The sequence below is a fragment of the Glycine soja genome, chromosome 1 (genome assembly GCF_004193775.1).
Source record: "Glycine soja cultivar W05 chromosome 1, ASM419377v2, whole genome shotgun sequence".
Classification (NCBI taxonomy): Eukaryota; Viridiplantae; Streptophyta; class Magnoliopsida; order Fabales; family Fabaceae; genus Glycine; species Glycine soja.
Window position 1 is genome coordinate 23,177,567 of NC_041002.1, and position 12,336 is coordinate 23,189,902.

Below are 12,336 nucleotides of genomic sequence, written 5' to 3' on the forward strand. Positions count from 1 at the left end.
CTGTGCTTTTTCTTCCATGCTATATGTAGCAAAGTCATTGATCCTATCAAGTTTGATGAGTTGGAAAATGAGGCCGCAATTATACTGTGCCAGTTAGATATGTATTTTCCCCCTGCTTTCTTTGACATCATGATTCACTTGATTGTGCATCTGGTCAGAGAAATCAAATGATGTGGTCCTGTTTATCTATGGTGGATGTACCCGGTTGAGCGATACATGAAGATCTTAAAAGGGTATACAAAGAATCTATATCAACCAGAAGCATCTATTGTTGAGAGGTACATTGCAGAAGAAGCCATTGAATTTTGTTCAGAATACTTAGAGAAGGCTAAACCTGTTGGCCTTCCTGAGTCTCGGCATGATGATAGAGTGGGCGGTAAGGGTTCAAGAGGATTGCATGTGATCACTCCAAGTGTAGAACATTTGTTACAAGCTCACTTGTATGTCTTGAACAACAGTAATGAAGTATTGCCATACATACTTAAGCATGAAGCTTTAGTTGAACAGAGTAATCCAAAAATGTCAAAGAATTGGGTGTTGAAAAAGCATAACAAGACTTTCTGTGATTGGTTTAAAGATACAATCTTTGCAGATGAGAATGCTTCAGAAACATTAAGAAAGCTAGCAGATGGGCCTAACATAAATGTTATAACTTGGCAAGGATACGACATAAACAAGTATTCATTTTACACAAAAGCACAAGATGACAAAAGTACAATGCAGAACAGCGGGGTCACCCTAAGGGCTGAATCTCAACACTTTGCAAGTGTCAATGACGCCAATCCCTGTGTAGCTTCCATCCCTTACTTTGGGTTCATTGATGAAATTTGGGAGCTTAACTATGTGAAATTCACGGTATGTGTTTTCAAATGTAAATGGGTTGACAGCAACACCGGTGTGCGCACCGATGATATAGTATTTACGCTGGTAGACCTAAAGAAACTTGGTTACCACAATGACCCTTTCATCGTGGCAGAACAAGCTAGACAAGTATTTTACGTGCAAGACCCTTGTGATGAAAGGTGGTGCGTGGTTCTGCAGGGCAAAACAATTGGTGTTAATGTATAAAATGATGATTCATACATGGACACCTATGTTAGTCCTTTGACTGCACAAATCACTCCTAACGTTGTCGGAGAAGAAGAAGCTGACGACGTTCATGCTAATCGTAATGATCATGATGAAGGAGAACTGATTAACATCATCTAATGTAATTTTCTGCAGAGACAGAGGTCACCAAAGCAAGTAAGTGACAGCTACATTTTTTTCTGATTAAGGCATTGGTATTTTGTTTTAGATGGCATCCTTAGGACTTCATACAGCTCATGTTTGTCGCCAGTTTCATCATCCACCACCCTTACATTCTCTGGCTTCTCATGTTTATTGTTGTTAAACCCATATTTATGCTTTCTTCCCTTCATGTCTTGTTTTATCACAACTTTAGCCAAATCTCCTATCTTCAGCATAGTTGAATCTCTTGTCTTATTCTCCAGTGACACACTTTGATGGCCTGTATCTCTTTTCTTCATATGTTTTAGTGCTTCAGCTTCAGAATGCATAGAGCAATCTGAATTTTCCAGTGATCACCAAAGGCTTCTGCATCAACATTGACACTTTCCACCCTCTTTGCTTTATGCTTCAGTGCTGCATTCCATGCTTCCTCCTTATAAATCTCACATTTATTAGAGGTTGCACTAGAACGATCAGCACCAATCTGTGCTTCTTCCTCGTCTACCAGCTCAATATCTTTCCTTTCAACTTTTGTTTTGTAAATTACAGTGTAGTTTACAAAAGCAAAGGTGAAACGAAAGATATTGAGTTGGTAGAAGAGGAAGAGGCACGAATTGGTGCTGATTCTTCTAGTGCAACCTCTAATAAATCTAAGAATTATAAGGAGGAACCACGGAATGCAGCACAGAAGCATAAAGCAAAGAGGGTGGAGAGTGTCAATGTTGATGCAGAAGCCTTTGGTGATCACTGGAAAGTTCAGATTGCTCTATGCATTCTGAAGCTGAAGCACTAGAACATATGAAGAAAAAAGATACAGGCCATCGAAGTGTGTCATTGGAGAATAAGACAAGAGATTCAACTGTGTTGAAGATAGGAGATTCGGCTAAAGTTGTGATAAAACAAGACATGAAGGGAAGAAGGCATAAATATGGGTTTAACAACAATAAACGTGAAAAGCCAGAGAAGGTAAGGGTGGTGGATGATGAAATTGGCGACAAACATCAGCTGGATGAAGTCCTAAGGATGCCATCTACATGTGTATTTCTCAAGATATAGTATTTATATTCCATCACGCGTCCATTGACTGCTGATTACGTGTAATAGACTTTTTTTAACATGCATGCCCCAAATCAAATCATAATTCAATGTTTGCTGCACAACACGTCACTAAAATTTGCTATGTACAAAATGACACCAACCCCAATCAACCCCTCCCCTGGTAACCCCCAATTTCATTCCTTCATCATTCAAGGTCTTCATGTCATTCCTTCCCCGAGACTTTGAAGTACTGTTGTCAATGATTTCTCTACAATTCTAAAAATCTAAGAAAAGTTTGCTTGCATTCACCCCATTTTGACATCCTTTAAATCCCATACAAATCTAGCTTTGAGTGCACACTATGTAATCTTTACATGTCTACGATTATTGTTACTTGTGCTACACAGTAATTTTCTTTCATGTCTTCAAACAAATTTAAAGCACAAGTATCACAACACATCATCAACCTTAATTTGTTATCACACTATTGATTTATCAGACTTTTTCATTACTATTACATCTTGTCCTGTTTTGAATCACAATTAAAAAGCACAACTAAATCACTTATGACTTATCCTCTTTTGATTAATCCTATTTTGTATGTTGTTTTATGTTATTGTATAAAAGATCATGGGTTCTCCACCTGCCTCCCCTCCTCCTCCTCCTCCTACTCCTCCTTCTCATCATCCTCTTCCTCCTACTACTACTCCTTCGGACACATCGGCTTCGCCGTCTGCCGTGAAGCGGACACGCAAAGCCTCACGTCTATGATCGTTATCTACTAGACCACCTGGTGCTGAGAGACCAGTGGTCCATGTTGATCCTGCTATCGGCAAGGCCGACGGTCCCCACAGGAAGAAATTAAGAACATATTTGGGGATTGTGGCGTGTGATAAGGTGGACGTCACCTACGAGAACTGGAAGGAGGTCCCTACTGCTCAGAAGGACCTGATTTGGGAGGATATTCAGGTATTTTTCTTTTCTTATTTGATTTTGTTTAATTAATAGCCAAAAAATACATTGTTGTAATAAATAAACTTTATTTGATGTTGTCAGGCGAAATTTGATATCCTAGAGGCTTCTGACAGTAGGACGAAAAGGAAGTTACTTTAGACCGTGGGGGAGAGATATAGGCAGTTTAAATCAGACCTCACGAAGAAATGGGCCCTTGCAGCTGATCAGGACAGTGTCGAGGACACTATCTATGAGAAATACGACATCAGCAAGGAAAAGTGGGCCCAGTTATGCCAGACTCGCAGAGACCCTTCTTGGGAGGTATGTTCCTTGCCATTTAAGTTTTTTTCAAAAAACATGATGTTGTTATACTTCATTCTACCAATTTGAAATATTATTGTTTAATTTTTTCAGGATGTGCGCAAGAAGGCACAGGCCATCCAGAAGCAAAATACTGCCCCCCACATTTTGTCTCGTGGGGGTTATGACTATTTGGAGCAGAAGCTCCTGGCTGAGAAGATGAAGAAGAAGCTGGAGGAAGCTGCACAGTCAAGAAGCATTGATGGCGTCATTGACCCTCCATCCCCGGTCAGACGCCACGTGAAATGGAAGATGGCCCACACGAAGAAAATAGGGGAGAAGACGACTAAGGCCGCAAAGGAAATTGCTGAGAAGATCGTAAGTCATTTTCAACTAACCATTACAATTATATTTCAATATTTTGTGAATGCCATGTACCACTGTGTTTTTTCTGTGCAGGATTCCTTTGAGGAGCAGGCCACATAGGGATCCTTCATCCCCCATGGACGTCAGGATGTTCTCACCGCTGCTATTGGACGTCCAGAGCACCCTGGACGTGTCCGTGCTGTTGGAGTCGGGGTCACCATCAGGCAATACTTTGGATCAACTCCGCGGACGTCCCGCAGCTCTTCCTCCCTGCCTCCCGAAGAATTGCAGTAGTTGACCTAGCAAATCAGGGACCAACTAGAGGAGTCCATCACATAAAAAGTGACGCGGCAGCTCATGGCATCATTCAGCCAGATGCAGTCCCAGATTCTGTCCCAGATGCAATCTCAGGGACTTGCACCGCCTCCCGACCCTCTGGTTGGTCCCTCCGGTCCTCAAGTAAGCACAAATGGGAGTTGTGTTGATCCCTCAGGAAACGATCCTGAGACGGGTGACTCTGATAGGTGCGGCTTGTAAATAGAAGCAGATCCTGCCCGCCTGGTTGCCATGGGGAGATTTTATGAGGGATCCACTATTGTTCATAACACTCCTTTGTTGTCTGGCCAAGTAAAGGTGAGTGTGGAGGAGGTTACAGATGCAGATGCTCCAGTTCCTGTACCCATTGATGAGGTTTCCTTAGTGGGGCAGGCACTTCACACCTTCCTTGCTTGGCCGACACATCTGGTCAAGCCTTTATCACTGTAGGTACTTATTGTCCTTACTATATGTTTCTTCTTTTTAAATTAATTCATTAAGCGTGCCTCAAATTAGGCCATTTAACTTTGTTTCATGAACAGGTAGTTGTGTCTCCGGCAAAACCACCTCCAAAGCCCGATCCGGAGGTCGATGATCTGCTTTATCTGATGACATTGACCATCCCAGAGCTTTTCTTGAGGCCTTATCAGGTTAGATGGGATGCCACCGTGTTCTTGGTCTTTAATCCAGATTTCCCCCTCTACATAAAGCACGAAGACCTCTCCGAAATCGCACACGGTGGTCAATGTCTCAGCATATCAGTGTTACAGTTGTGGATTCTGTAAGTCATTTTATATTACTTTTAATTACCTAATTTATTGATTTCAATTCATAAATATTTAACTTTGACTTAATATAAACAGGCATCTCACTGAAACATGTATGCGAGCGGGGAATTCTGATATCTATGGATTCCTCGAGCCACAGTCCATTCAGAGGTCTGGGCAATCGCTGTTGGAGTCTGAAAGTTACATAAAGACTTGGATGCAGAGTTCAAAACGCGATGTCTATCTTGGAGCCTACCTAAATGGGTAAGTCACACAAAATAACTGAATTTAATTCATGTTTACTAATATACTAACCCATATTCGTCTCCACTGCAGCGAACACTGGCAGATGGTGGTCATCCTGCCCAAGGAACACCTAGTTGTCTGGTTTTGTTCATTGCATATCAGGCCAGACAACTACCTTAAGGGGATTATTAATAGGTTAGTGTTCTTTTCAATACATTTGCTTTGAAATACCTCAACGTACAACACCAGTTTTTAATTGTTACTCATTTGGAACAGTGCTTTAAAAGGTCTTGATGATGCTCCACAGCCTAAATCAAAGGCTCCTGCTAGGTGGATTGTCGTCAAGGTACGTCATTTACATAAAACTTCCACTTATATATATATATATATATATATATATATATATATATATATATATATATATATATATATATATATATTTCTTTATGTGTCTGTACACTAGTTGTTTAATTAATATCCAAATTTCATTATGTATTTAGTGTAATAGACAAAAAGGAAGTACTGAGTGCGGCTACAATGTGATGCACTGGATGTCCACCATCATTTTAGGAACTTTTAGGAATAATAGGGAAGCGGTAAGTTTATTTCAAACAAAATCGATTTATTTATAATTTGTATTACATTATTAACTTATTATGATTTATTTCATCGTGCAGTATTTTAACGATCCTAGACCATTGGAGCCAGAGAGATTAAAGGCATTGCGGATCCAGTGGGCACAGTTTTATCTCCGAGTTAGAGATCAAACCTAGGATTTAGGGACATCATCTTTAGCTTAGTTTACTTTGGTTTAACATTTTTGACATTTTCTATGTAATATGAACATTAAATTCATTTGATGATTGTTCTTTATGATAAATCAATTATTTGATGTTTATTATCATTAAAACTGCTTGAAAGCATAATAAAATGTTTATTTGTTGTGAATTGGGCTTGAAATTGCATTTTATAGGTACAATTTTGGGTTTATTGTAAAAACAGAAAGTATATATAAAAAAATACTTGAAAACAACATTGGTTATTAACAAAAACCGATGTTAATATGGTAAACAACATCAGTTATTTACAAAAACCGATGTCAACATGAACTTTAACATTGGTCATACAGAAAACCGATGTTAACTTTTATACATTAACATTGGTTATTCATACATAACCGATGTTACCGTTTCTATATTAACATCGGTTATTTTTCACATCGATGTTAACAATGATACATTCAACATCATCACTTTCAACATCGGTTTTAGAGCCGATGTAGAATGCCCTAAATAACCGATGTTGAAAGTGTAATTTCTAATAGTGAATAAAGATAAATAACAAAGGTTAGCACTCTATAGGCCATACAAGTTATATGGAAAACATTAATATAAATTTCATAAAGAAACTCTTATAAAAATATAACTTTGTCTCAATGTTACAACTATCAGAGCATAACTCCCACAACTCAAATATAAACTAAGTACATGAGGATAACCCTCTTCTTTAGCATCATCTTACTACTTTGATGATCCTGACCTGGGATGACAATTAGCCCAAACACAAATAGATAGAGAGTGAGATACATCTTATCATATATAACAGTGTAAACATTAAAAATAATGTATCCTCACACGTGACAAACATTTGTACCATTTTCACATTACTAGATATGTTCTCAAAGACACACATTCATTATGGTGCAAAATTTAATTTATGACTCTATATGCATGTGGTAATAATTAAAAATATTTTGAAAGAAGCTCAGGAGGCAAGGGTGTTCATGGATTGGATTTTCAAAATCCAATCCAAATCCAATTAAATGGATTGGATTTAAAATCCATACCCACTTAATTGGATAAAAGTGGTTTGGATTTTTTTAAAACCGAATTATAGTTCACAATCATTTTGGCTTTAAATCTAGTTTTAAACCATAAATCAGTTTTCAATCTACTTCGGCTAAGGCTGCTTTTAGATGACTTTGGTCAAAATTGTTTTTTGTCGACTTCTACTAGGGGTTTTGGCCGACGTCAACTAGGCTATTTTAGGTCAATGTGAAACTATTTTTGGGTAGAAGTGAACTAGGTTTTTTTTCAGTCAATGTCGGCCGGTAATTTTTTTTGCCGACATCCTCTAGGGCTATTTTCAACTGAGGTCAGGTAGGGCTATTTTTTTGTTGACATAGGCTAGGACTTCTTTAGCCAACGTCGATTGTCTCTATTTTTCAATTGATGTTGGCTATGATTTTTTTCGGTCAACGTCAGTCGAGGCCATTTTTTGGCTAACTTCGTCTAGGTTTTTTTTTCCGGCCAACATTGATCGATAATGTTTTTTTTTCCAACATCAGCCAGGGCTATTTTCAGCCGACGTCGGCTAGGATATTTTCTTGTCAATTTCAGTTGGTGATGTTCTTTGGTCAACATCAACTAAAACTATTTTTCAAGGAACATCAGTCAGGGATATTTTTTCGCCAATAAAATAATAGCCTCGACCAAAGTCGGCCAACAAAATCCTAGTTGATGTCGGCCAAAAAACATCATTGATCGACGTTGGCCCAAAAAATCCTAGCTAACATTTGTTAGAATAGTCTCGGCCAAAAAATAACTCAGTCGACATCATTCGAAAAATAGTCTCATCTGACATCAATCGCAAAAACCTTATTCGATGTCGACCAAAAAATAGCATCGACCAATGTCGGCAAAAAAAAATCATCAGTCAACATCAACAATAAAAACTCTAGACAACATTGACCAAATAATAGTTTTGACCAATGTTGGCCGAAAAAAGCTCTAGCTGACATCAACCAAAAATAGCCTCGTTGATGTCGGCTGAAAAACATCATCAATCGACGTTGGTTGAAAACACTCTAAACGACATTTGCCAAAAAATAGCCCCGGCCAATGTTCATTGAAAAGAAAAGACTAGTCGATGTCCTCCGAAAAATAGTCTCAACCAAGGTCAGTTGAGAAACATTATCAACTGACATTGGCCGAAAAAAATAACCTCAGTCTACATCAGCCCAAAAATAGTCTCAGCCAATGTCGACTAAAAAGCTACTTTCAGCTGACCTCGACCAAGGTTGTTTTGGAGGAATGCAATAAAATTTGAAAATCCAATAAAATATCCAATCCATATCCAAATAACTGGATTGGATTTAAAATCTAAAAAACTAGATTTGGATGTAAAACCAATCCTTTAAAGTAGTTTGGATATGGACGATTATGGATTGGTTTTATATAATCGGATTTTATGAACACCCATATCAAAAGATTTTTGATAATGCATCAGGGACCCAGATTTACAAGGATACTCCAACTCATGGGATCAACATGAGCCACACGAAGATTCCAAACTAGATAAACACCCCCAAGGACTAAGCTATACTTCATTTCATTCATGTCTTCCCTGGTTAGCTTAACAATATTCCTCGAAAGAACACAACATGATATGATTAGGGGTGGCAAAATGGGTGGTCGGCTCGGCCCAACAACTCAATCCATCAAGCCAACCTTGAAAAATGGGGTGGGCCAGATCAACCCATATTCTATATGAGCCTTATTTTTTGAAGTCCATATAGGCCTGGTGGCTCATCGGGCCAGCCCATAGTGACCCCTTTTAATTTTTTTGTTTACATTTATACAAATCAAAAGGAAAAAAATAAAAAAAAAAATAGGCCAAAATAGGCTCAATTGAATTCAGACCTATATTTTTTAAGTCTAGCCTGGTTCAATGGGCCCATCAGGCTAGCCCATATAGGCCCAATTCTATTTGGGCCAACATTTTCTCAGTCCAGCTTTGCCCAACCTAGCTGGCCTGATCCATTTTGCCAACTTTAGATATGATCCATAAGGTATTATACCGGTGTAACATTGACAACTATTACACAACTTTTATAACATTATCTAATTGAAAGTTATAAAATATTGTAATAGTTGTCAAAGTTGCACTTATGTAATTTGATCCCTCCTATATATCTATATAATACTAAATTTACTAATATTGAAAATAATTAATATATATATATATATATATATATATATATATATATATATATATATATATATATATATATATATATATAGCTTTTGTTCGTGATACCTTTATTGATGGATGAACTCATTGCTAGGTGCCAGGTGCAAGCCAATGTGGTTGCATCTTGATAATGTTTGGCTACACTGGATGAGTCCATTGTGGGAGTGGAAGATAAACTATGGCATCTATTGGAAAAGCCTTAAAGACCTTAGATGGTGTGTGGTCACAGTCATACTTTTTCCATGTAAGAGCTTGGACACTAATGATTTCCCTTTGAACAGGTTCGATGGAGATGTATTCAAAGTAGGGAGATTTAATTATAGGATTACCATTAATAAATGCTAGAGGAAATCTTTGAGCATCTGTCAAAGGTTCCCTTGGAGCAGCTCTTTTAAACCTCTAGATTGTGGGGGGATGGAGGTGGACGCGGTTGTGTAGAGGGAACATGTTTATGAAGATGAGAGATAGAAGTATCACCAATTGACTTACTATTTGATGATGATGAAGCTTGACCCTATTTATTGTGAATGTATGTATACATGATTTTGATTATGCCAAAGAAGAATTAAACAAAGCTACTTCAAAGGATAAGCATTGCTTCAAGATTAATACAAGATTGCTTCAACATACAAAGCCTTGCTTCAAGATTTCTTAAAGATCAAACCTTGCCTCAAACCAAAGTGTTCCCAAGACATCTAAGGCTCTGGTAATGTTAAAAAGGGTTTTGAATTTAAATTTTGAACCTGTAATCGATTACCAGATATTTGTAATCGATTACCAGCAACAGAACTCTTGAAATTCAAATTCAAAAGTCATGACCCTTCAAAATACAATTGTGTAATCGATTATCAGAAACCTGTAATCAATTACCAGTGAAAAATTTCAGAAAAAGCTTTTTGAAAAGACACATCGCTTCAAACCATTTTGAAAAGGAATGAAGGGCCTATATATATGTGTGTCTGATTTCAAAAAGCAAGAGAGAGACATTCCAAGAGAACTTCATTGCCAAATGCTCTCTCAACAACTCTTGGGCAAACACTTGCAAATCCATTAAGAGTTCATCCATGAACTTCAATTGTAATATTCTTCTCTTAAAGAGAGAATTCTTCTTCTTCTTCAAAGAGATTGATTAAGGGATTGAGGGTCTCTTAAGTTGTAAGGATTCCTAAACACAATGGATGGGTTGTCCCTGTGTGGTTCAGACTTTGTAAAAGGATTTTTACAAAGAGAGTAGAAAATCTCAAGTGGGTTGCTTGAGGACTGGACATAGGCACGGGAAGTGGCCGAACCAGTATAAATCGAGTTTGCATTTCTCTCTTCCCTTATCTCATTTATATTATTGCAATCAATTTTTTATGCATGTTTAAAGAACATTATTAAATTGATTGTTGCTTCTACTTCTGCATTTTGAGCCTATCATTTAGAAGGGGGTTAAAAGTTTGTTAGTGGGAAATTAATTCACCCCTTCTTAAGATAACTGAGGCCATTTGTCCAACATTTGTTCCCTGTGAAGCAGACTGCCCACTCCTTTTCACCAATCTTAGGATTGGCTTTAGTAGCCCTTGTCTTGATATGCCTTGGTATTGCAGACGAAATGACAGATTCTCTTGGTTTTGGAGTTGGTTGAACTTTCGTGACTCTTTATGGGGGCAGGAGAAAGCAAGGCTACAACTTTTTCTCTTATGGAAATAAACTTGTACAAATCCTTCATCTTTTTCATCTATCTTACTCAAGTCCTTCAACCTTTGTAGGATTGAAGTTCCAGCTACTAGATGCACAGGAATGGACGCAGTGGACTGCTCATGTCTCTTCTTCATCTTATCCTCCTCTTCTTCTTCTTTTTGGGAATGCTTCCTTGTTTTATTTTTCTTTTGTTTCTCAGCCATTATCTTTTGTCCATTTTTGGAAATACCAAAGTTGTTCACACCCTGATCTTCATCAGCAATAGCTTTGGCTAGCCCCTTCTGCTTCCTCTTGTTTATGGCAATCAAGTCCACTTGAGGAGCATCCTTTTCACTATGTTCTAGAGCAACCTTTGTATCTTTTAGGTTAGTTTTGCTAAATTTTAGTTTTTTAGCAACAACTAAACCCTTGGCTATTAGAGTGTGCTTAGAATCATCATCCATCTTGTTGAAGACCTGATACATGCTTTGTTCCCAGAGCATCATGTTGATGAGAGAAGCATAATAGATGATGTTCAGACCACCCAAGCCTTTCAAGTTTCTCAAGATGTTGATGTAGATGGTGTAAGGAAAATCAAATGGCAAATTCTCCATCAAGTGAAAAAGAAAAAACTTGTGAAGATCTGACAGAGTTGTTTTTGAGCCTGCCTTGTGGAGAACACTCTTGTTTAGAATGTTGGCCAAAATCTTGGCCTGCTCGCACATGAGGTTATACACAATCATCTTCTGGTCTCTACTTTCTTAGCATTTTCCTTATATAGTGCACTTGTTACATAAGAGTCATAGTTCTTCTTCCATCCCTCTTGGTATGTACTTCTTTCACAAAGGTACCCTATTGCCTTGGCAATGGTGTCGTTGGACAGTACCACTTTGATTCCTAGAACTTTGGATGCTATCACCTTTTTATTGACAAACTCAACATTCCTCCAAAATGTTCTGGGTATATTGTTTGCGACTCATTGAAGAAATTCCTAACACCACTGATAAGTGTCATATTTTAGTTATTTTTGGGATTAGAATGTTAGCACTTATCTTTTGATTTTAATAGTTTTCTTATAAACTTCCCTTAATTCTAGTTGTTTTATATATTGTTCATTTATAAATGTTTTGTTTAAATATGAAAAATTCATCCATGCATTTCTTATGCTTTGATGGTTATTTGTTGGAACCAGAAACCAAGACAATATGAAGAGCACAAAGGGTCAATTTGAAGAAATTCAGAGTGCTACTCGCCTAGGCTAGCAATCAACTAGCCTGGGCTAGTGAGATTACTTCAGCTTGAAGGAACCAACTCGCCTGGGTGAGTTGGTCAGACACCTCTTGGATCATTTTGTTTAAAAGCCATGGAAAAGTTGAAAACCAGAGGTGTGGAGTGCAGAAACCAGAGGAAAAAGCATGAACAAGGA

The 12,336-nt window shown here is 37.9% G+C and overlaps 1 pseudogene; it reads right to left on the reverse strand.

Moving 5' to 3' along the window:
- Window positions 1-11,653, reverse strand: part of LOC114415664 — a 37,573-nt pseudogene extending 25,920 nt beyond the window's left edge.
- Between the last annotated feature and the right edge of the window lie 683 nt (window positions 11,654-12,336).